We start from the raw sequence: 22,794 nt of genomic DNA on the forward strand, positions 1-22,794 counted from the left end.
TGGAGAGAAGAATTAAAGAAAAGATGTCTTTGTCAAAATTAAGCATGCAGGAATGTACTAGCCTAAGTTTACATTCTGGGACATTATATCCAAAAATCTCACTTCTTCTGACCAATGTGCCCTTACTTGGTACAAAAATAACACACACATACCAAGATGCATCGTATATTACTCAGCGTGCTATGTTCCTTTGGTTTGTCTCTATGACTTCTAATCAGGAGAAGTGAATGTTTTTCAAAGGAAAATTCTCTACATCTCCTAGTCAACCCCTTTGTGGGATTTCTGAGGTCCAGGTGACACTTGAGTTCTATGACTATGAATGTTAGCTCAACTCTCTAACTTCTTCTTCCTGTTTCTTTCCAATTAAACTAAGAAAATATTTCATGTAATATAGTGTAATATAGTACATGTACTTTAAAGTAAAGAAAGTGAGGCACATAATTTATATCCTAAGTCAGAAAAGTCACAATTAGTCTTGGTCACAGAGGATAACCTAAAAGGAAGAGGATATTCTACAAGTTCAAGATTCCTGAAAAGGCAGTGGAAGAACTGAAACTGAAAATCAGCCTTCCTGTATCTAAACTCAATATCTGAATCTTCCAACAGTGTTTCTCAATGGTTTTAACATACAGTTCTTTCTCACTCTATTTTATGCAAGATAAGTTTACAGAATTTGAAATTCTTGTTTTAAAGAAACAGTAGATCTATCAAATATATATTTTTTCAAATGACATACAACCTGCTCCCCAGAGAGGCATTCTCTTGTTTCCCCCACCATTGCAATCATTGCATTGAGAATCATTGCAAATGATCTGTTGGTCTGTGGTGAGTAATCATTTTTCATTGCCCCATTGCATTCAAAATAATAATGCTAACTATATAGACTGCCTTTATGTTTGCATGACTTAGTCAACGTTACAGAAAGCAGCTGGTATTGTTCAGGCTTAAAATAAATTGCTTTCCAGTTTAAATACAGAATCTTTTTCATAGTCCCAATACTCATAAGTGCTACTAAAACTATTTCACAAGTGCAGTCCCAAAATCTTCAAGCAGTTCAATAGTCCATGCTGTCTCAAAGCAAAAGACAGACAGTCCAAGTGATGGTGTTGCCAAGGCAAGAGGGCTGTATTTGGCTCCTCTACTTGAAGGACAATCTAGCTACTGTGAAAAGCCTGGGAATTTGACTTCTGTTATAATTGGATCAGATCTTTCCAGCAGCTCCTTCAAGAGGATATTAGTTTCATATGGAACCTGTAGTTCTTCCAATTTGAGGCTTTGATTGTACAAATAAATGTTGAAACACTGATTCTGATCCCGTCATGCTAATAGAATTGGTGACTGGATTAGTATTCAAATGTATGAAAGACACAAGGCAGTGGGTGAATAACTAAATGGGCCACTTACTTAGGAGGCATGATGCTGGTCTTAAGATGAAGAAAAGATGTCTAAGTTTAAGACTTGCAGGAGATTTGCTTTTATTACTAAATTAATAGCCAACCTGTATTATCATAAAATCTGAAGTTGCTAGTGAGCTGTGAATGAGCAAATTGCAGATTTCTTGAGGAAATGCTTTATAGCGTTGACAACTTTTTCAAGATATCTGTGCCATGATTATTCTTCGTTCACCATGTGGTTAAAGCTGATGCGTCTGAAAAGTATGTGGAATCCTCTTTCAAAATGTATTACATTTGATGACTATGCTACAGCATGTAGGCATCCCACTCAGGATGTATTCAAAATTAAGTATGACATTTAGCTTTTTTTAAAACAAACTTTTTATTATAGGATACTTTTAGACTTGTAGAAATGTTACAAAGATAGTAGTTTCCATAAACCCAGTTTCCCCTATTGTTAAGATCTTACATTAGTATGATACATTTGTTACCACTAATGAACCAATATTGATGCATTATTATTAACCAAAATCTGTACTTCATTTAGAAGTCCTTGCATTTTAGCTAATGTCCTTTTTCTGTTCCAGGATACCGTCCAGGATACCACATTACATTTAGTTTTCATGTCTCCTTAGTCTCCTCTTGGCTCTGACAGTTTCTCAGACTTTCCTTGTTTTTGAAGGACTTGACAGTTTTAAGGAATACTGGTAAGGTATTTTGTAGAATATCCCTCAATTTGAGTTTGTCTCATGTCTCTCTTATTATCAGACTGGGGTTATGGATTTGGGGGAGGAAGACCACAGAGGTAAACCTGACATACATTAGCTAGATGAAGCAGCGTATGTCGCATTTCTCCATTGCCAAGTTACTCTGTTATTCACCTTTCCATACTGTAATCTTTGGAAGGAAGTCACTATATGCAACTTACACATAAGAAGTGGGGAGTTATGATCCACTTCTTTGAGTGGGAGTATCTACATAAATTATTTGGAATTTTTCTGCAGGGGAGATTTGTCTATTCGCTCTCATTCATTTATTTATTCAATCACTTATTTCTAACAGTATACACTCACAGATATTTATTTTATAACCAATGTAATGTTACTTATTTTGTTGCTCAAACTGTGTAAGCCTTGGCCATTGGGAATTCTTTCAGTGGCTCCTGTGTCTCTTTGACATACCGTCTCTCCCCCTACCCAGCATTGTTTTATTTTGTTTTGTTTCCAGTGTTTTCTCATACTACAAGATCTTTGGTCCTACAGAATCATCTATACTCATCTTGTATATTCCCTGACTCGGTCCTAGAATCAGCTTTAGCTTGGGATTTAAGTATTAAATTAAACTTTAGTCAAAAATTCAACAATCTGTGGTCACCTTTTAATTTCCTTTGCTCATCTATGTGACACATTTATTATAAATCTATGTCACATTTATTGCTATGTTTATAATAAAAATGGAAGATTTTATTTAGTTGCTATCAGATTATTTTAGAAAAGCAAGTGACTTGGTGGCTTTTAAAATCATAATCAAAGATGTTTTTCTCTAATTGCCTCTGTTGAAACCTGAAGAATCCTAAGTTGAGTATGTCTAATTTGGCTAATTCAATGAAATATCATCTGATCAAATCATGATCCTGAGAAATCATCCCTGGCTGAAAGAGGAGAGTCAGATTACTGTATGGAATAATTGAGAATATGCCTCCTGGCACGAAAGGCTAGCTGTTACAAAAAAGCAGAGTTCCCAAATAATGAGGAAGCAGCTGCTAAGGTTGTACCTGGGCTGTAATTTCAGAACCCGGCAAAAAAAGAAAAAAGAAAGAAAAGAGAAGAATACTCCATGTGATGTTGTCAACTTATTTATTATCTGATTGAAAATACAAAAATAAAAGTGATATTCTGGTAATAGAAGAATCCTACACAATTCTAAAGAAATATCAGAGAAAGTTTTCTATGCACTTAAACTTCAGAAGAAAATAAGAATGCATTTAAAAGAAAAAAATGTTTACTTTAAAATTATGATACACTTCTATTTTGAAGTGGCAAGCAGGAGAGGGGAATGTTGTGGAAGATGCCATAAGCAGTAAATCCCTTTTACTCACTTCTCTTCAATGTAATCCTGTGGGTTTTTTTTCCAGAACATTAGGTACTAGTCATTAATTTCTGCTGGTAGTCTCATGTTCGTGAATCATCTCTTGGGAACACACTTGTCATGGTTTAACAGAAAGTATTTGATGCTTAAGATTCTCTAACTTTCTTATTTTACTGGTTTTCTTTGAAAGGTCAACTTCCTTTATACCCTTAGAATTTTGTTATGCTAGACTCTGTCTTGTCATTATGTTTTCATTTGGAAGGCTGAGTCAGCAGCATCACTATAAAAAATTACCATTTTTTCTCCTTCTTCCTTTTAAATACTTTTTAAGAAATTTTAAGTTAACTAAATCAATTATTTTTTGCTTTTTTCAATGAAATCTATTACTTTTCTTTTGTTACTTAAAATAAGTTTTTTTTTTATGTGTGTGTGTGTTTTAAATTCTGATTTCCTCTCATGTGATATAACAGCTTGAGCCTAAAGAGAACACTTTATTTTTAGAAAGTGTTTTAGGATATTTTATAGAATGAGAAGAATTGACTGGCTAGAGATCATCCATGGAAAACTATCAAGAATCTACTGATAACATTTATTTTTCATTTATCTATTCTTGTGTCCCTCTACCTGTTGTCTCTCAATATTCATCCACCTACCTGCTGTCTCTCAATAATACTGTGTGAAACACTACACAAATGGAATTCCAAGTAGTACAATTGTTATGATATTCCTATATAAACAAAGAAAGAAGCTTACTTTGTAGTGGAGATCTGTATAAGCATTTTTCCAAAAGGTAGAAGATATTGTATACCAGATAAATGATACAAAAAAAATTAAATACTATAAACAGGCCACAAAATAGAGTTTTTCTTGAGATTGGGCGATCTTATTAGGTCAGACATAAAAGCATAAAATGACATTTGAGCTTATCCTTAAAGGGTGGGTTGGATTTTGAAAGGTTGAGAAAGAAGAATAAATGCATTCACTCATTCATTTGTTTAGAAAGTGTCCAATCAATATTTGAGTACAAGGCACTCTGCTAGTTCTGAAGCACAAAATAAGAGCACTATTTGAGCTGATGAGGCAGCTTTTATGAAGAATCAGATTCATGTTACTGTGAAACATGTGGCTAGAACTAGAAGTCAGGGACTGGTCGTATAAGAACGTGAATGCTGGGGTCAAAAGGAATCCAAACATTAATTAGTGGATATTAACTCATTTGAGATGATGGCAAGTCTTACACTTCAAAGAAGGGAATGATGATAAGGGGATTTGGTTTATGAAAATATTTATAACAGCTACTGTAGAAAATAATTAGAGAATTAATGAGATGAATAAGAGATTCTTTAGAGTTTACTAGAGAACTGATAGCATGTATTTTTTTAGAAACAAGGAGTCCAATTTTATTCATTACTAGCCATACAATGGGAGCAGAGAAAATACAAAGTGAAAGAGCCCCAAAGTTGGAGAGTAGCTTGTTAGTCATAGAAAAAGAAGAAAGGATCAGCTTGGGATATTCAACAAGATGATTATGGAAAGAAAAAAAGTGGGTGGGTTCACTAAGCATGATTTTAATGAGGTGGTTTTTGAGAGAGAGAGAGAGAGAGAGAAAGATCTATAGATGTGATGGTATGTGTGTAGTATAATGTGATGGTTAATTTAATGTGTCAACTTGACTGGCCTATGGTGTCCAGATATTTGGTCAAACACCAGTCTAGATATTGCTGTGGGGGTATTTTTTAGATGCGATTAACATTTAATTCACTAGACTTTGAGGAAAGCAGATTACCCTCCATATTGTGGATAGGCCTTACCTAATCAGTTGAAGGCCTTAAGACAAAAGAACTGAGGTCCCTTGAGGAAGAAGGAATTCTGCCTCCAGACTACCTTCAGAAACATTTACACTTCCCTGGATCTCCAATCTGCTGGCTTACCCTGTAGATTTCAGAATTGCCAGCCCCACAATTGTGAGAGCCAATTCCTTAAAATAAAACTCTTTCTCTTTCTCTCTCTCTATCTCTGTATAAACACACACACACACACAAATATATACACACCTATGTGTATATATGTGTATCCTGTTGGTTTTGTTTCTTTGGAGAACACTGACTAATACAGAGTTATACCTCTATTTCCCAGCTCTGACTCCTGAGGGGACATAGAATAAAAGGACACCCAGTAGGAATGAGCATAGCTGGCACTCTCATCTTGGTTTCTGATTATTCTCCAATACTAGGTCCTTGGAAAAATGGCTGATTCCAGGATTGAGGCATGGAACTTCTGAGATAAGGCTGGAAAATCTTGTGATGCTGGAAAGTGAGAGTGATATAAAAATACATTGAGGGTGGACATGCTGAAAGGACACACGAACAAACTTGGAAGAATTGACCATGGCCAGATTTGGGACAATTGGAGCAACAAATTAAATAAAATCCGTGGAATCAAATAAATATTCATGAGTCCATACTGATATAAATAAATAATGAATAAAGAAATAAGAAGAGGGACAGCTCCTCCATACAGTCAGGTTCCAACGAATATGTGTAGAAGGAATGATGAAAATATAAAATCACAATTGGCATAGCAATAATTTTTGGAGGTGAGAAGCATCAATGGTTGCTAAAATAATGAGTAAAGTATAATAAGAACAGGAGATTTGAATAGTCTCAAAGTTTCTCTTTACAAGACACTTATCAATTACAAATAGAAAAAAACGTCAAAACATTATAGTTTCAGGTGAAACTTTACAGTTACAGGTGAAACAGTGGAAAAACTGTGATCAAGGTTAACATCACCAGTAACGATACACAGAAGCATCAGATGTTTCCTGATATGATACACTGAGAAGTACAACATCATTTCTGTGATATTTCTAACAATAATGCATATGAATCAGCTGTATTGAGATATAATTTGTGTCACATATATTACTCTTTAAGTGTACACATCTTTCTGTTTTCTTAAGTTTATACACTGTGCAATCATCACCATAATCCAATTTGAGGACATTTCTATCACCACAAAAACTTCCTTCATGAGAGGCTGCTTTTAATCCCTGCTCCAACCCCAGCTCCAAACAACAAATGTTCTGCTTTCTGTCCTTATAGTTTTGCCTTTTCTAGAAATATTATATAGGTGGAATCATACATTATATGTCTACTGTATCTGTTTTTTTTTCACTTAGAATTACAGTTTTAGATTTGCCATGTTTCTTATACTTTGTTTCATTTTATTGCTGAATAGCATCTCATTGTATGGATATACTATATTTTCTTATTCATTCACCAACTGAAGATCATTTGGCTTGTGTCATTGTCATGAATAATGCTCATGTAAACATTCATGTGCAAGTCTTTCGTGAAGATAGGTTTTCATTTTTCTTGGGTAAATACCTAGAAGTGGAATTGCTGGGCTATAGGGTAAGCGTATGTTTGTAGGAAACTGCCAATCTGTTCTCCAAAGTTGCTGTCACATTTTAAATTCCCACCGGTCATTTCTGAGAGTTCCTGTTGCTTCATATCCTTACCAGTACTTGGTATTGTGAGTTTTTTTTTGTTTTTTTACATTAAGCCATTCTGGAAGATGTTTAGCTGTATCTCATTTTGGAATTAGTTTGCATTTCCCTAATAACTAATGATGTTTAGCATCTTTTCATGACATGTTGGCTATTTGATACCTTATTTGGGGAAGTATCCATTAAAATATTTTGCCTAAATTGTTATTGGTTCTTTAGTTTCTTATTATTGAGTTATATGATTTCTTGATATATACTAGACAGAAGTCCTTCATTAGATATATATATTTAAATATTTTCTCCCAGTATATGGCTTGCCTTTTCATTTTCTTAACAGTGTCTTTTGAAGAGCAAAAGTTTGTAATTTTGTTGGAGTCCAATTTATCAACCTTTTCCTTTATTGCCTTGTGTTCTTTTCAGTCCTAAGAAATATTTGTCTAATCAAACTCAAAAGGATTTTGTCCTCTTTTCTTCTAGAAATTGTGTAGTTCTAGCTCTTATATTAGATCTATCATCCATTTCAAGTTGATCCTTGTGTATGATGTCAGCTAGTGAGAGAGGATCATTTATCTGCATATAGATATTCAATTTTTCCATCACCATTTATTTAAAAAATGATTACCATTGAGTTACCTTGGCACTTTGTATATCAATGATATTCTTTCTTCCTTAAATGTTTGATAGGATTCTATATTGAAGTCTTCTGGGCCCTGTCTTTCCTTTGTGGAAAGAGTTTTAAGGACTAATTCAATTTCTTTACTTGTCATAGGGCTTTCATATTTTTCTATTTCTATTTGAATCAGTTTTGGTGATTTGCGTGTGTGTGTGTGTGTGTGTATTTTAGAATTTTTTCCATTTCATCTCAGTTGTCAGATTTGTTCACATAAATTTGCTTATAACAGTTCTTTTAATCTTTTTAATTGTTGTAGGATGTTCAGTAATGTCCCTTCTTTCATTACTGAAAGAATCATATTGATAATTTGTATCAATTGTATATCATATGCAAATAAGTGGAACATTCATTATGATAGATCATGTGTTAGTCCACAAAATAAGACTCAATAAATTTTAGAAGATTGAAATCATGCAAAGGATTTTCTTTGTATGCATGCATATGAAAAGAATGGGTATTCTGGTATTGTTTCAAAGTGTTCTATATATGACTGTTGGAAACAAGTATTGATCTCTCCAACTATAATTGTCAATTGTTTACTTCTTTCAATTCTATCAATTTATGCTTCATGCATTTTGGGGCTCTGTTATCAGGTACATAAGTATTTTTAATTGTTATATCTTCCAGTTCTATCGACATTTTATACTTATGTATTGTATTGTATACTTATGTGTCATGCCATCCTGTATTTACATGTCTGGTAATTTTGCTTGCAAATTTGTATGATAAACAATATGTGGTAGTTACTGGATTCTGTTTTACTTTTCTGAGGGTTGTTGGGTTTTTAAAAAAATAATAAATAGACTTCATTTTTTAAGACTGTTCTAGATTTATAGAAAAATTGACAATCCTTCCTAACTAGAATTTTTCATCCAAAAGGGCTATATATTTGCCTTCCTAGTAATGATTGATAGATACCTAGACAGATACCTAGATTGACAGATACTTGCAACCTCAGGTAGGTGGAGCTAAAAAATTGGCATGATTTTATCTAAGTCCATATTTTAAAGTTTAGGTTTAAAAAAATATATATATATTTATTTATATATGTACACTAATACATAAATATACATATATATAGAGAGAGAATTCTAACATACATATTCTTAGGTAATATTCAGAACATCTAAGCTATGGCCAGGAGATAAAATCCAAGCATAAAGATCCAGGTGTTTCAACATTATTATATCTGGTTACCACAAAAGGCACGTACGTGGATCAGGGCTGAGGTGAGTGAACAGAAAAGCGTGGCTGTTTACACATTGTTGGGTCTTAAGAATTCTTGTATATTTTGGACATTAGTCCTTTATTAAGTATATGTTTTGCAAATGATTTCTCTCGGTCTATGTCTTATCTCTTCATTCTCTTAACAGTGAGCAGAAGATTTAACTTTAAAAAAACCCAACTTATCATATTTTTCTTCCATGGATAGTGCTTTATGTGTTGTATCTAAAAACTAATCACCAAACCTACGGTCACCTAGATTTTGTCCTATGTTATCTTCCCAGAAATTCTATAGTTTTGCATTTTGTATTTAGGTTTACAATTCAAGTTAATTCTTTCAAAAGATTTAGATCTCTCTAGATTTTTTTTCATATAGATGTCTAACTGTTCCAGCACCATTTCTTGAAAAGATTATCCTTTCTCTATAGAATTGCTTTTCTCCTTTGTATAAGATTAGTTGACAATATTTGTGTGTGTCTATTTCTGGGCTTTCTACTCTGTTCCATTGATCTGTCTAGTCTTTCACAAATACCACACTGCCTTGATTATTGTAGCTTTACAGTAAGTCTTGAAGAGGGTAGTGTTAGTCCTCTGACTTTGTTCTTCTGCAATGTTATGTTAGCTATTCTGGGTCTGTGGCCTTTCCATACGAACTTTAGAATGAGTTTGTTGACATCCACAGAATAACTTCTTGGGATTTTGATTGGAATTGTGTTGAATCTGTAAATCAAGTTGGGAAGAATAGGCATCTTAACAATAAGTCTTTCTATCCATAAATATGGAATATTTGTCCATTCATTTAGATCTTTTTTGATTTCTTTCATCAGGTTTTCTAGTTTTTCTCATATAAATTCTGTACATAACTTGTTAGATGTATACGTATTTCAATTTTTATGGTGCTAATGTGAAGGAATTATGTTTTCATTTAAAATTTCAAAAGTCATACAAAGCAGATGACTTTTGTATGTTAACCTTTTATCTCCCCTCTTGAATGAGTCCATGAGCTTTGCCAGTAAAGCTGCTGATTTTGGCCATCAACCTTGAACTGAGTCAACCATCACTGACCACTCATAAACCTGCAAATTTCACTGCCTAAGCTTGTGTGTGGGAGTGGGGTGGGATTAGGAGCATCCCGAGGTAAGAAGGCCACAGAATCACCATTGGTTTTCCTCAATGTAGTAGCAGTTTTTCAACAGTAAACACATCTCATTTTGTTGTATGTCTTTGGCCACCTCCATATTAGGCAGAGATGTTAAAAGAAAATACTATTCTTATGATACTTATATTCAATGATATTTCTTCCATAAAAAGAGAACTCATGGCATTACAGACTTGGAACCAGGTAGGTTGTTGGGAAATTTGGCACAAACTAATCTAGTCCATAGAATTACCAGATATATGATGGCAATCTTTTCCTTGATTTAATAAATAAGCACTAAATGCTTGAGGAGAGAAGTGAACTAGTATCTAGATCCTCATAATATGGTTCTGATGAAGTTTTAATGATTATTGAAAAGTATTTCTATCCAAACATTCATCATGCTTTCTCTCTAGTGTTGAGGAGGTTATAAGACCCATTTGGTCTCTGTTTGATGAATATAGCTCATTAGATTTAGCTGTATCACTTAGGCAACTGACTTAAGGAAAGGACTTGTATAATGAAATATTGGAGCCAAAAAAATAAAAAGCCTAATTCTTTCTGTCAAACAAGCACCAGAATTAGGAAAGCCTAATTTCCTATAGAATTTTCTTGGAAGTGGAGAATAAAGAGTTCTGATTAAATCCACATTTGATACAGCTGTCTAGAAGTAGCATGTAAATCTTAGAAAGCTGCCCAGGCAACACAAGCTGTCTTCACACATTTCAATTAATCACTAAATTAAGTCTACAGATGAGAATGAAAGGACTAAACAATAGCAGCAAAGAATAATTCAAAAATTCATGAATTATGTTCTATTTCTACTTGATGACAATTTATTTCTATAAGAAGTTCCTATTAAGTCCGCTAGTCACAAAGGATAAATGAAAATGAGCTTGAACTTTGCAAGTATATTTGATTTTATACTTGCATTGCATAATAATATCTAGGGTCACCAATTTAGACACTGATACTACTAGAAATTTGATAAGTATGCTTATTTATGTGCACATTTGTCAATGCTAATCTTTGGTAATAGACTTACATGCATTAATGATTATCAAGTTTTACAAATGTGTATGTTGTTGATATTTTGGTTCCTCTATACTGTATGCTTCTTGGATTCCATAGCTCATGATTATAGACACTCATTGGCAAATTTCACTCAATTCACTGCCTTTTTCTCCCTCTGTCACTCTTGACTGTCCACAATCCAATCCCGGCAAGCTGGTGTCGCTTGTAGATGCATGGCCACAACTTCAAATGGGTACATTATCACAATGTTTTTAAGCAAGCTCCGTCTCTCACTGTGCTACCATGCTTATACCGCAGCTTTCCTTCAACCTACCATCTCCTACCTTTCTCAAATATAGCTGGAATCTTTTCCCCATATTAATGATCTTTCCTCAAAAATCATGTCCTACTCAGTGCATCCTCATCTTATTTGCTGGCAACTCTTTCTTACCATTTTATCAGGCTAAAAGTTTTGGGGTCAATCTTGGCTCCCCTCATTCTCTCACATTCCACCTCTGATACATCAGGAAGTCCTCTTTATATTCAAAAGAGTATCAGAATCTAACCACTTCTCTCATTGTCTCCGCTGCTTCCAGTCTGATCTGACCTACAATCTGGATTATTGCAATATCTTCCTAACAGGTCACTGACATTGGCTTAATTGTTTTGGCTCTAATTGCCATCACTTAAAATAATGCTGGCCACATAGTAAATACTCAATAAATATTTGGTACGTTAAGAAAGTTTGATTAAATGAATGAATCAGCATTCAAACATAGTTTAAAATTCCCATTAAAAATAAATTCACTTATTTCAACAAATGTGCTAGGACTTAATATTGTTAAGATGACAATACTACTCAAAGCAATGTGTAGATTCAATGCAATCTGTATCAAAATGCCAATGACTTTTTTAGCAGAAATAGAAAAATCCATCCTAAAATTCTTATGGAATTTCAAAGAACCCCAAATAATTAAAGCATTCTTGAAAAAGAACATTGGAAAAATAAATTCATTAACCATCTCTTATTTCCATATCCTCTTCCAGTTAATGCTCCCTTTTCTACCACCACCTCCCCACATCCTCACGCCCACCAAACATCACAAAAGATTTGCCTTCTCCTGTTGTGTCTACCTTCTCGCTTGATGCTTGCCCATCATCTTTCTCTGGATTCTGCATTCATGTCCCGCACCACTTCATGTTCAAATTCTAACACAATCCGTCCTTACCTTAAATCATTTCTCTGCAGGATTTGAAACTCTTTTATTTTCTATGTCAACAGGTCTCCAAATTTTCCTCATACCACTCTGTGTTCTCATTATTTTTCTATTTTGCAAGTTATTTCTCCAACCAGACTTCAAGTGTAAGAGATCCTCCAGATTCAGGACCAGGCCCCTTGTCTTCTCCCTCCATACTCTTGTCTTTTCCTCCAATACCTCCCACCCCTGTTCCTCATGGCACAATCCTTCTTATCCCTCAAGTATCAGCTTAAATGTCATTTAAAGAGGGCTTCTCCTGATGACCCTCATTCTCCCTTCCCTCCTTCCATTTTCTGGTCATTCTGCTTATTTCCTCATAATTCATTTTACCCTTCTTAATTTTCTCTCAAATCACACTTTGAATCAATCAGTTTTGAAGATTGTCACATATTTGTATAATCTCTTAAATTGTCTCATAATTTATTGAAAATTGCTATACTATGGTAGAACACAATCATAATTGTTTAGGAACTTCTGTCTGAAAGCTTGAGCGATATTCTTTTTTATTTTTGCATGTGGTGACAAAGTTACCAATGACAGAGGAAAAGAAATGTTATTTTTAAAAGTGTGTTGTTTATTATTTCCCACTTGTTCCCAAAATTACATCTTACCAAAGAATTTTTAAAATATTTCTTCATAGAAATCTCAACCAAGGTAAGTATAAATATATATACTGTAGTTATATTATTATTATATTTTTATGATGTAAACATTTATTTTTTATAATATAGATTAAATACAACATACATAATAACTCATTGTTCTGCTTTTATGGAAGGTGCGTGACAGGCTTGCCATCTCTTGTGCATTTCCCCATTTATTCCACAGAACACCAACGTGAGCCCTTTAGCCATGGAATAGAGAAAAACAATCTGCCTCCCAAAGTCCTCCAGGATTCCCAGCTGAATTTGTAGTTTATGCCCAGTTTGAACAGAAAAATGGCTGAGCTATAGTTAACAGCATAAATTTGATTCCAATAACAACATAGTCTATGTGCATTATAGAGAGACATAGGATGTGACCTGGGTGATTTGGGGAATTGTCACTCGATTTCCATTTTCTTTTGAACCAGATAAACTCCTTGGTGAAATCATGCAAAAAATAAAAGGGAAGGAAACATAAATGAAAGACACTAATTATAAGAAATAACACCTAAAATAGGAAGAAAAGTCAAGTTTATCACAGAAAATAGTTTGGAAGGGTGCTTATGTTAGAATCTGGGATATTCATATTTGTTACCTCAACACTACCTTTGTGCAATATATATAGTCATCAGGATGTATAATACACAAATACATTATCAGATTGTAAACTGAGTGATCAGAATAACAGCTAAAAGCATTTCTTTCTATTGGGTCCATGTGGCAGGCTTCAAATATTTTGAGTGCAAAAAAAAATTTTTTAATTGAATGATTTCTAAAAATCTCTATGAACTAAATCCGCTAAAATAGAAAGAGCATGAGCTTGCAGACAGCCAAATCTAATCTATTATAACATTATAATAGCTACTCAGGTTATTATTAATTTTCTCAACCTCTTTGGTCTTCATTTTTCCCGTGAAATATGGAAATAAGAAAGTTTAGCTCATAGAACTATTGTGAAAAACAAACCATATGACGTAAAGCAGTAGGTACAAGTAGCAATTTTTTTTTTTTTTTTTGTGAGGGGATCAGCCCTGTGCTAACATCTGCCAATCCTCCTCTTTTTTTGCTGAGGAAGACTGGCCCTGGGCTAACATCCGTGCCCATCTACTTCTACTTTATATGGGACGCCACCACAGCATGGCTTGCCAAGCAGTGCATCGGTGTGCGCCAGGGATCCGAACTGGCGAACCCTTGGCCACGGCAGCGGAGTGTGCGCACTTAACCACTTCCGCCACCTGGCTGGCCCCTACAAGTAGCAATTTTTAAATGAAATTTTCCTAATTGAAGTATATTGCTTTTAAAGTCTGTCATATACCTCAACATCTGGATTATTCAATTATATTACTATTTCCCCCCACTGTCTGAAACATTAAAGTGATGATGTGTATGAAAATTCCTCTCAATATCAGAGATTTTTGTAAATGTTAGCAATTAAAGTGATTGATGGTGATTTAATGCTCCATTATTCCTATCTTCCCAGTTCTCTGGAAAATGTTTTGCAATCTTTGTAAAAACCCCAGTGATCTGATAATACTTTAGTTGTTTTCAAAGATATATGAAGTCCTCTAACTTCCTTAATTGACACTTTTTAATTGCTGTGCAGAGCTCGAGGTAAACTGAAGAAGAAAGAAATTGTAAAGGGGATGAATAATTCATTTAATCTTTGAGTTAAAAAATAAATGCTATTTAGTTTGTAAAACACCAGTACTGCAGCCACCATTATTAACACCACTAATGGGTAGTTGAACAGCATTTAGGAAAGTGTATAGTGATTTACACTGGTGATTTTCAAAGTTCAATGTGCATATAAAACATCTGGGAGCTTTTTACAATGCAGATTCCTATTCAGTGGCTCTGGGCTGGGAGCTGAAAATCTTCATTTTTAAGCTCCTAGGTGATGCCAATGCTGTAGGCCTCACACTACGCTTCGAGTAGCAAGGATTTTGAAACCTTTGCTTGTGTAAAGAAATTTGAACAAGAAAAGGAAATCATTTAAAAAAAGATTTGGACCATGCAAAGAAATCATCTCCAAGAAATCTTTATATTTTCAAAAGGCAAAGTAAAGAATGAATAAATACATATAGAATAAACTCACCCTTTATACTGGAAATAGTGTGGGGTTTGGTGCTGGAGATCTGGCTTTGAATTCATTTGGGCCACTCACTAATTGTGTGATCCTGGACAAAACCTCCTGAATAACCTTGATCTTCAGTTTACTTATTCATAAAATAAGTTCGATAACAACTACTTATGAGATTGTTATGAGCATTACATGATAAAACTTATCAGCATGATGAAAAATGAAAGTATTTGTTTCTCTTCTTCAGCATATGGAGTTGTATTTTTATATGCTGTCTATACTTTATACTATATATTATGCTTTATACTAGCAGTATTTACAATATGGATATGCCAAACTGTTTTTCTATTTTAAATAATTATGCAACTATTAATCATGTCATTGCAATTACTAAATAATGTCAGTCATATTTAATGATGAGTCTTTGATAGGAATCAAAAGATTTAATTATATAATTATTCCCATGCTAATGTACAAGTTTTTTATAATACATCTACTGAAACACAGTATCAAAAAATTGTAAATTGTCTATTTGAGTTTTCTACATGTACACAGTCAGAAGATCTGAATTCAAGGCTCAGCTCTGCCAATAGTTTATGTTTCCTTGGGAAAGGCACTTAATTTCTGTGGACCTTGGTTTCCTACACTGAAAAATCAGATTGGATTACAACTAAAATCTCTCCCATCTCAAAGCTTCTAATCCCCACCCAATTAAGGTTCTTACAGCTTCATTGGCTGAAAGTTTAACCATGAGTATGCAGACACCATGGCACAATCAACAGTCAAGTATGAAATGAGCTACATAAATTCAACACTCACCACATGAGTATATTTACATTCAGGTAATATTTGATGTTGATAAAACCACTTACATGAATCTAAAATAACAATTAAGTATTATTGAGCTTTTGCTAGCTACTCTTCCAAGCCTCTGTTACAAAAATTAAGTCACTTCTTCCTCATTATAACCCTATGATGTAAGTACTATTATTATCTTCATTTTACAGTTGAGGCAACTGAGGCAGAGGAATGTTAACTTGCCATATTCACTCAGGGTTTTGATCCCCATAACTTGGTTCTGGAGGTCACATTCTTAACCACTATGATAAGCAACCTGTGTCACCATAACGATAAATGTTTCCTAATTCATAATTTATTTAGTCTGTTAGGGAGGAGCATTGAATCGACTTTTTATTAATTGATTTATGTATATGAGGCTCCCATAAAATCATTCTTTCAACCACGTTAAAGATTGACCCCACAAACGTTTTGACCAAAACAGTATCGTATGTAGACACACACTTAATGACAGATTTTTGATACCTGCTTTACCCCACCACCCCTTGCCTCACCACACCACCCTTCCCTCGTGCATGGAAGAGAAAAACATGCTTAAGGGACCCAAGAAATAAAAATCATCAAAAAGTCACTCATTCTTTTTTTGTTAGCACATTTGAAACTCTTAGGAGAAGGGTTTTCTTCTTGGTAGCGTTGCGACACATTATGCAATATCTAAGGAAAATAATTCACTGCATTTTGTTAGTAACAAGTCGAGTAAACATAAATTCAAGACCAGGTTAAGTAGTTATGCTTTTTGAAGATTTTATATCTGGTGTGGTCTGCTCAGTGTCACCAGGTTTCCACAGCAATATAGCTGTAACATTCCTTCTGAGAGAACTTGCATTGGGCACACTGGGGCAGATTTATGTCATCGACTCCCATAAGGTATTAATCATTCTTTGAGGTCATTTTCAACTATCAAAGTAAGCGCATTTGAAAAAATTGCCAAAACTGCCTTCAAGCCAGGTCTCGTGGTTAGATTGCAGTGGTGGAAAAACAAAAGTTGAAAATTCACAAAACAAATTTCTTGGCAGAGAGAGTATGAAGCTTGAGATTCAGATGGGGGTGTTGCCATTCATTAGCACACTTACAAAATGTCTGTGTTATGAAAACCAGGGCACACTTGGAGAAAAATAAACAGATTTATCAGCCTGGCTACGATTTTATGAGGTACAATGTTGAAAAGTTTCCACTGTCTGTGTGAAATCCTGACAAGATAATTTAGACATGGCTGGACTGATGTGTCTTTTCTGTCAGGTGCTAGAAAAAGTATTAAGAGCCAGGTACACTTTTCTCATTCAAGACTGGGCCAGGTTCTAAAGAACTGTTTATATTTTCAAGATTTTATCTTTGTAAAAGTCAAACAACTAGCTTTGGTACATGTTTGGGAGCTGGTTACTACCTCACTAAATATCTGTAGTCAAACTGAGGGGAATGAGAGTGCTGACATTTAGTCAGGAGTATTCCATTGTCAAGTGCCTCAGAACTTGGCTGACAGAGGAATTGCATCTCCATAGACTTGAACTATTCCTGAATCTGGGCTTGCAGTATAGGGAGAGGGGGTAGATATTAAAAGGTCATCTAAGATGTATAAAGATTACAAGTCCGTGGAAAAGAGACTCATAATGGGTCATATCTGAGGTTTCTATTTATGTGTGCATGGGTGTATTGTACTTTTATGTACATAATTTCATTAGAGAAATAGATATAGATTTTTTTTTTTTTGGTGAGGAAGATTGTCCCTGGGCTAACATCTGTTGCCAATCTTCCCCTTTTTGCTGAGGAAGACTGGCTCTGAGCTAACATCTGTGCCCATCTTCCTCTATTTTGTATGTGGGATGCTGCCACAGCATGGCTTGATGAGTGGTGCATCAGTCCCCGCCCAGGATTCAAACCTGCAAAACCCCGGCCACCAAAGCGGAGTGTGGTATCTTAACCACTATGCCACTGGGCCAGCTCCCTAAAATTTTTAAAAGGAATAACCAACTGAAAGCATCTTTTCTGTCCTCTCAAACTATTCTTTCTCATCACTTTCCTCCCCACCTCCAAGTGAGATCTTTCATCTGGAGGATGTTCTGTGCACAGTTGATTTCAAAACCCACATCTAAGAGGGAGAGTCCTGGCATCCTTGGTGGAGCTATTCACTTTGGGACAATACTTCTTGGTTTCCACGTGCATTTAGGATGGTTGGGGACGCAATTCAACTATTTTAAAGCAATTATGTGCATGATGTTTCTCCTTTTCCAATTGTAATAGTTTGAATAATAGCTTTTTCTTTTCTACTCTAAAAATCTTTAAGAGTAGTTTATTCCACACTTCCTTGAAACACTTACCAGTATCTTAAAGTCTTATCCAAATTCACCTTTATATTAAGGAAATTTCACTCCAAATTTTTGAGGCTTACCAAATTTGTAAGCATAGTGTAATAGATCTCAAAAAAAAAAAAAAAGATTTAGGAAGTAAAAGAAGGAATTTAGTGATTTTAGGAACTGCAATTCCTTTTGAGAAGAAACAAGTATTGACTAGATTTTTTAGGGTGAAGAGTGACTTCAAGAATAATTTCCCAAGGCTGCTTGGAAGTTTAAATGTCTTCTTTCTTTCTCTGACCCTCCTTACTCCACAGAACTTCTGTTCAAGAGTCTGGTATCTCATCTCACAACCTTTAGAAATGAATATGCTTTCTTTGTCCATTTTCTCTCATGTGTATCAAAATCCAACATAAGACTTTAAATCAACAAATATACAAGTATATATACAAGTATATATTTGTTAGACTCTGTCCCAATTAGGTACGGTACCTGGAAAACCTTGGGTCAAATGAAAAATAATGAATCTATTAAGTATACACTTGGTTACTCCACTATGGCAGTCATAGGATTACATGAGGTAGAGGGAAAATTCCGGACAGGAAGATAATTCAACTTCAAGCAGCTATTTACCACTGACTCACTACCGATCACTTCGTGTACATGAGCCCCTCAGAGAAAAAATTATAAACACTGAAAATTCCCATGAACAATGATGACCTTCAACCCATAAAAAGTTAGATATGAATCCCATTTCCTCCCCCTTTCCACTTTTACCTTCTGATTCCAATTTTGCTTCAATAGAAAAGCTGTCTAGTGGGCTATAAGTGACTATCTCATCCTATCAAATATTTTCTACAACTACCTTTATATCAATGTAGAAGGGAAACATTTGGCATGGAACAGCACAGCAACATTCGAAGATATCCACTTTCTTAGACTTAGCCTATGTGTGATTCAACACCCTAATTTGACTTCTTACTGGCTGCTATAGAGTGAATGTACGTGTCCCTCCAAAATTCATGTGTTAAATCCTGATACCTAACGTGATGGTATTTAGAGTTGGAACCTTTGGGAAGTGATTTGGCAGAGCTCTCATGAATGAGATTAGAGCCCTTATAACAGAAGCTTCAGAGAGCTCTCTTGCCCCCTTTCATCAGGTGAGGTTACAGTGAGAAGGCAGCCATCTGTGAACCAGGAAGCCGGCCCTCACCAGACACCGAATCTGCCAGCGCCTTGATCTTGGACTTTTCAGCCTTCGGAAGTGTGAGAAATAAATTTCTCTTGTTTATAAGTCACCCAGTCTATGATATTCTGTTACAGCAGCCCAAATGTACTAACACACTGGCTCATGGCGCTCTTTCATAATCTGAAGTGTGGGATAGTAGCTCTCTTTGATGTTTGAAGCAGATGACACATTTCTTCATAATTTTGTGTTTGTGTGTGTTATATGAGTCTTCCAAATCTAATTATGTAATAGCCACCATTTGATTTTCAGAGTCTTTTTTTTGTTATAGCTATGACACAGAGTAATAAAATCCATAGAAAATTAAACAATGTCATTTTATAGCAAATAATGTACTTTTTCAAATCTAGGATAACATTAAAAGGCATCATTGATTTACTAACACCTTTTTTAAAAGTATCGCTGCAAAGGTACACATCAATTGTAAAAAAAATTACATACTAACTGTGGAAATGTTAAAATGTGAATATAAATATGTCTTATAATTATGGAAATACAATAGTTTTTCTCTTTTTCTTTATTATCAAATATTTTGCTAGACGTTATTAAATTATACTGATTCATAAATATTTGAATGCCACCCATTTATACTATAACAATACTTAATTATTCTGGGTGGTCAGTCATACAAAACTTAGAAAATAGAGTTCTAAAATGGAAAATTATTGTGTTCTCCTTCTATCCAAACTTGTTCTTGGAACAATCCTGCTTTGAAAACTATAATAATGCTAAGGTTCATGAACCTTCTCTCTGTCTTCTCAGAAACTTATCCAGATCAGCATTTCCCCATCTTTCATGGAATAAAAGGTGAGGATGTGGTCAGTTTTTATGAGACATGTTGCCAAAACTTTAAGGTTATATCAACAATAGAGTGGATACAAGAATGAACCATCCTTTCTATTAAAATGGGAGGTAAAGAGACCCCACTTCATTTAGAGATTTGCTTTGAACATTTTCTCTGTGTTCTGTAGTGACCTGAAGTTGCTTCTACCACCACACCCAATCCCACAAGGATTTTAATTGGCATTCCTGATAATATTGTTTTAAATTTAGTAGGGAAGGCCTCCCACCACTAACTGTTTCTATAGAGTGTTATTGAACTCTAGGGGAATTTTTCCTCCAAAGAAAGCATGGAATTCCTCTCTGAAATATTTATTTCTCTAGAACTCTAAAAGGAAGTGTCTGGAATAAAAAAGAGAGTGAGAACGAGAGAGTGAAGGAGCAGGAGAAATGCAAAGGGCAAAGAGGGAGGGAGGAAGAGAGTCTCAGTAAATAATTCTTATTATTCTCATTCATTTACTGACTCCATTATTATATTAAAAGTAAAGGAAAGCAATTTTAACAATTATGAAATTTTCCATTTAAATTTTACATTTGCCTTGTCATTCCATAGGTTGTACCCATGGGGGAGAATTCTTTTTTTGGATTTTTGCACCCTTGCCTTAAGCTGAGAATATATGTGAGTTTTGCCAAGAGATATTTAGAAGATACTAACAAACTAACTTCAGTAATGTGAATGAAAAGTCTACTGATCATTTTTCCTGTCTTTGGAAATATACTTCTTTTCAAATTATCCAATAGTAAGGAAACAAATGACTGTTTATTTGCTGTTTGTTGTCTAATAAACAAACGTCACTGAACCTAAATTCATCTTTTTTCTTACCTTTTAGGTTGCATCTAAACTCAAGGCTGATAATAGACAACACACCATTTTGGGTAATGCCAAGATTTTTTTTTCTGATAGTAATTTTCCAGTAGTTCCCCAAATTAAATTCTAAGATGTCCATAATATTTCGGCCATGTCAAGATGAGATGTCCTCTGTTCTGCCGTTTAGATGAATGACGTACTACGTCCGAGTCTATTGAAAGAAGCTAATCTACATTTTTTTAAATTTGCTTGTTCTGGTGTAAAACTTCACTGGATACTTTTAGAGAATATATAACCATGTTTGATTTCCTTCTTATCATATCCTTCAAATGATCTCAAATGACCCACGTGCTTTCTTATGCATCCTGTAGAGATAATTACTAAAGAGTGGATGTTGGCTGATAGATACTGACGTCAGGAAAACCAATCAAAATGAAGACACAGAGTCAAGATCCTGCTTCCTTTCCTGCTATCACTTCCAAAGTAGCCTTTTTAATGCATCCAGGTAATACTTGGGCTCTCAATCCAAGATTAAAAACATCTGCTAGAGGAGTTGTCAAACAGCCTTGGAACACTTAGTCGAATTCACAGGAACTCCATCTGGGACTGGTGATACTTACTTCTTTCATATCTTTAATTGTTTCTAGCACCTCCATAGATCAAAGTTCTCTCCATAATCCTTTCTTTCCATCATGGCATATTTACCCATTTTATATCAAAATATATAATCTTTACCATCTGGTTTCATAGGGGACTATAAATCTTTATCAAAGTAGATTAACATTGAGTAACTTTTTTTTCAGCTCCGTGTGCCTGTATTTCTTTCTTATGTGCAAATTTAAGAAAATCATCTCCTCTTCCATGGTAGACTTTAAATTTGGAAACAAGATTCCTGGGCTTTTCTAACTGTAGAGTATTTTTACATTTTGCTTTGTGCTTGAATTTGCAGTTCAAATGAAGTCAGTGTTCTGTTATCCCTCATCTTCTGTACTAGAATGATACATATGGCTCTTATAACACATATCACACAATCTTGATTATAATTTTGCAATTTTGCAAATCTATGTCATGTCACAAAACTATGAACATCTAAAAGACATGATTAGGTTTTAACAATTTTTAGTACTTGGCCCAGCGACTAGTTCATAGTAGATACTCAATAAATTATTATATTAATGACACTTTAAATTATTATGTTATTATGTACTCAGTAAGTATTTTGTTAAAATGTTAAAATGAAGATTTTCATGTTGAAATGAAAATTGTAAATCAGCAAAATGTGGCAGAGCCTTAAATAATAGAAGGCTAAAATTATTACACGTACACAGAAATATTATATAATAATCTGATTCATACAAATGAATGTATCCCTTTAGTTGTTATAATTGATAAGCTTCTAAAAAATTATTCATATTCTATTCCTATGACACTTTATATTTCCCTACTATTGCACATCCAGCATACTGTTCTTTTGCACACAGTCTAGTAGCTTATCGCTTCAATTCACCCCTCTCTTTCTATCATGCACACAGTCTGGGTCTTTAACATATACAATATATTATTTATAAGAGATGAAAGTAGATGGTTAAATTTTAAAATTTTGTGTTATTAACTTCTTTTCAGTAGCCAAATATTAGTTTTTTATCTCAAGTATCTGATCAGTTGTCAGTGAGTCACTCTTGAAAGCACAGACGGAATTCTCCTTAATTACTATCAATAAGATATATTC

The 22,794-nt window shown here is 34.4% G+C and overlaps 1 long non-coding RNA gene across 2 annotated transcripts in view; it reads left to right on the top strand.

The window, feature by feature from the left end:
- The window catches only part of LOC147918199 (uncharacterized), a 129,083-nt gene that overhangs the window by 84,357 nt on the left and 21,932 nt on the right, over positions 1-22,794 (top strand). Inside the window, exons 2-6 of one of the 2 annotated variants that reach the window (XR_015551542.1) lie at positions 19,332-19,437; positions 20,180-20,224; positions 20,811-20,876; positions 21,088-21,133; positions 21,437-21,570. This is a non-coding gene — a long non-coding RNA (uncharacterized LOC147918199). The remainder of the gene's footprint in view (positions 1-19,331; positions 19,438-20,179; positions 20,225-20,810; positions 20,877-21,087; positions 21,134-21,436; positions 21,571-22,794) is intronic. The other variant, XR_015551530.1, reaches the window with a different exon arrangement.

The sequence above is a fragment of the Ceratotherium simum genome, chromosome 1 (assembly GCF_057802395.1).
Source record: "Ceratotherium simum simum isolate JZ-2026a chromosome 1, ASM5780239v1, whole genome shotgun sequence".
NCBI classification, from domain to species: Eukaryota; Metazoa; Chordata; class Mammalia; order Perissodactyla; family Rhinocerotidae; genus Ceratotherium; species Ceratotherium simum.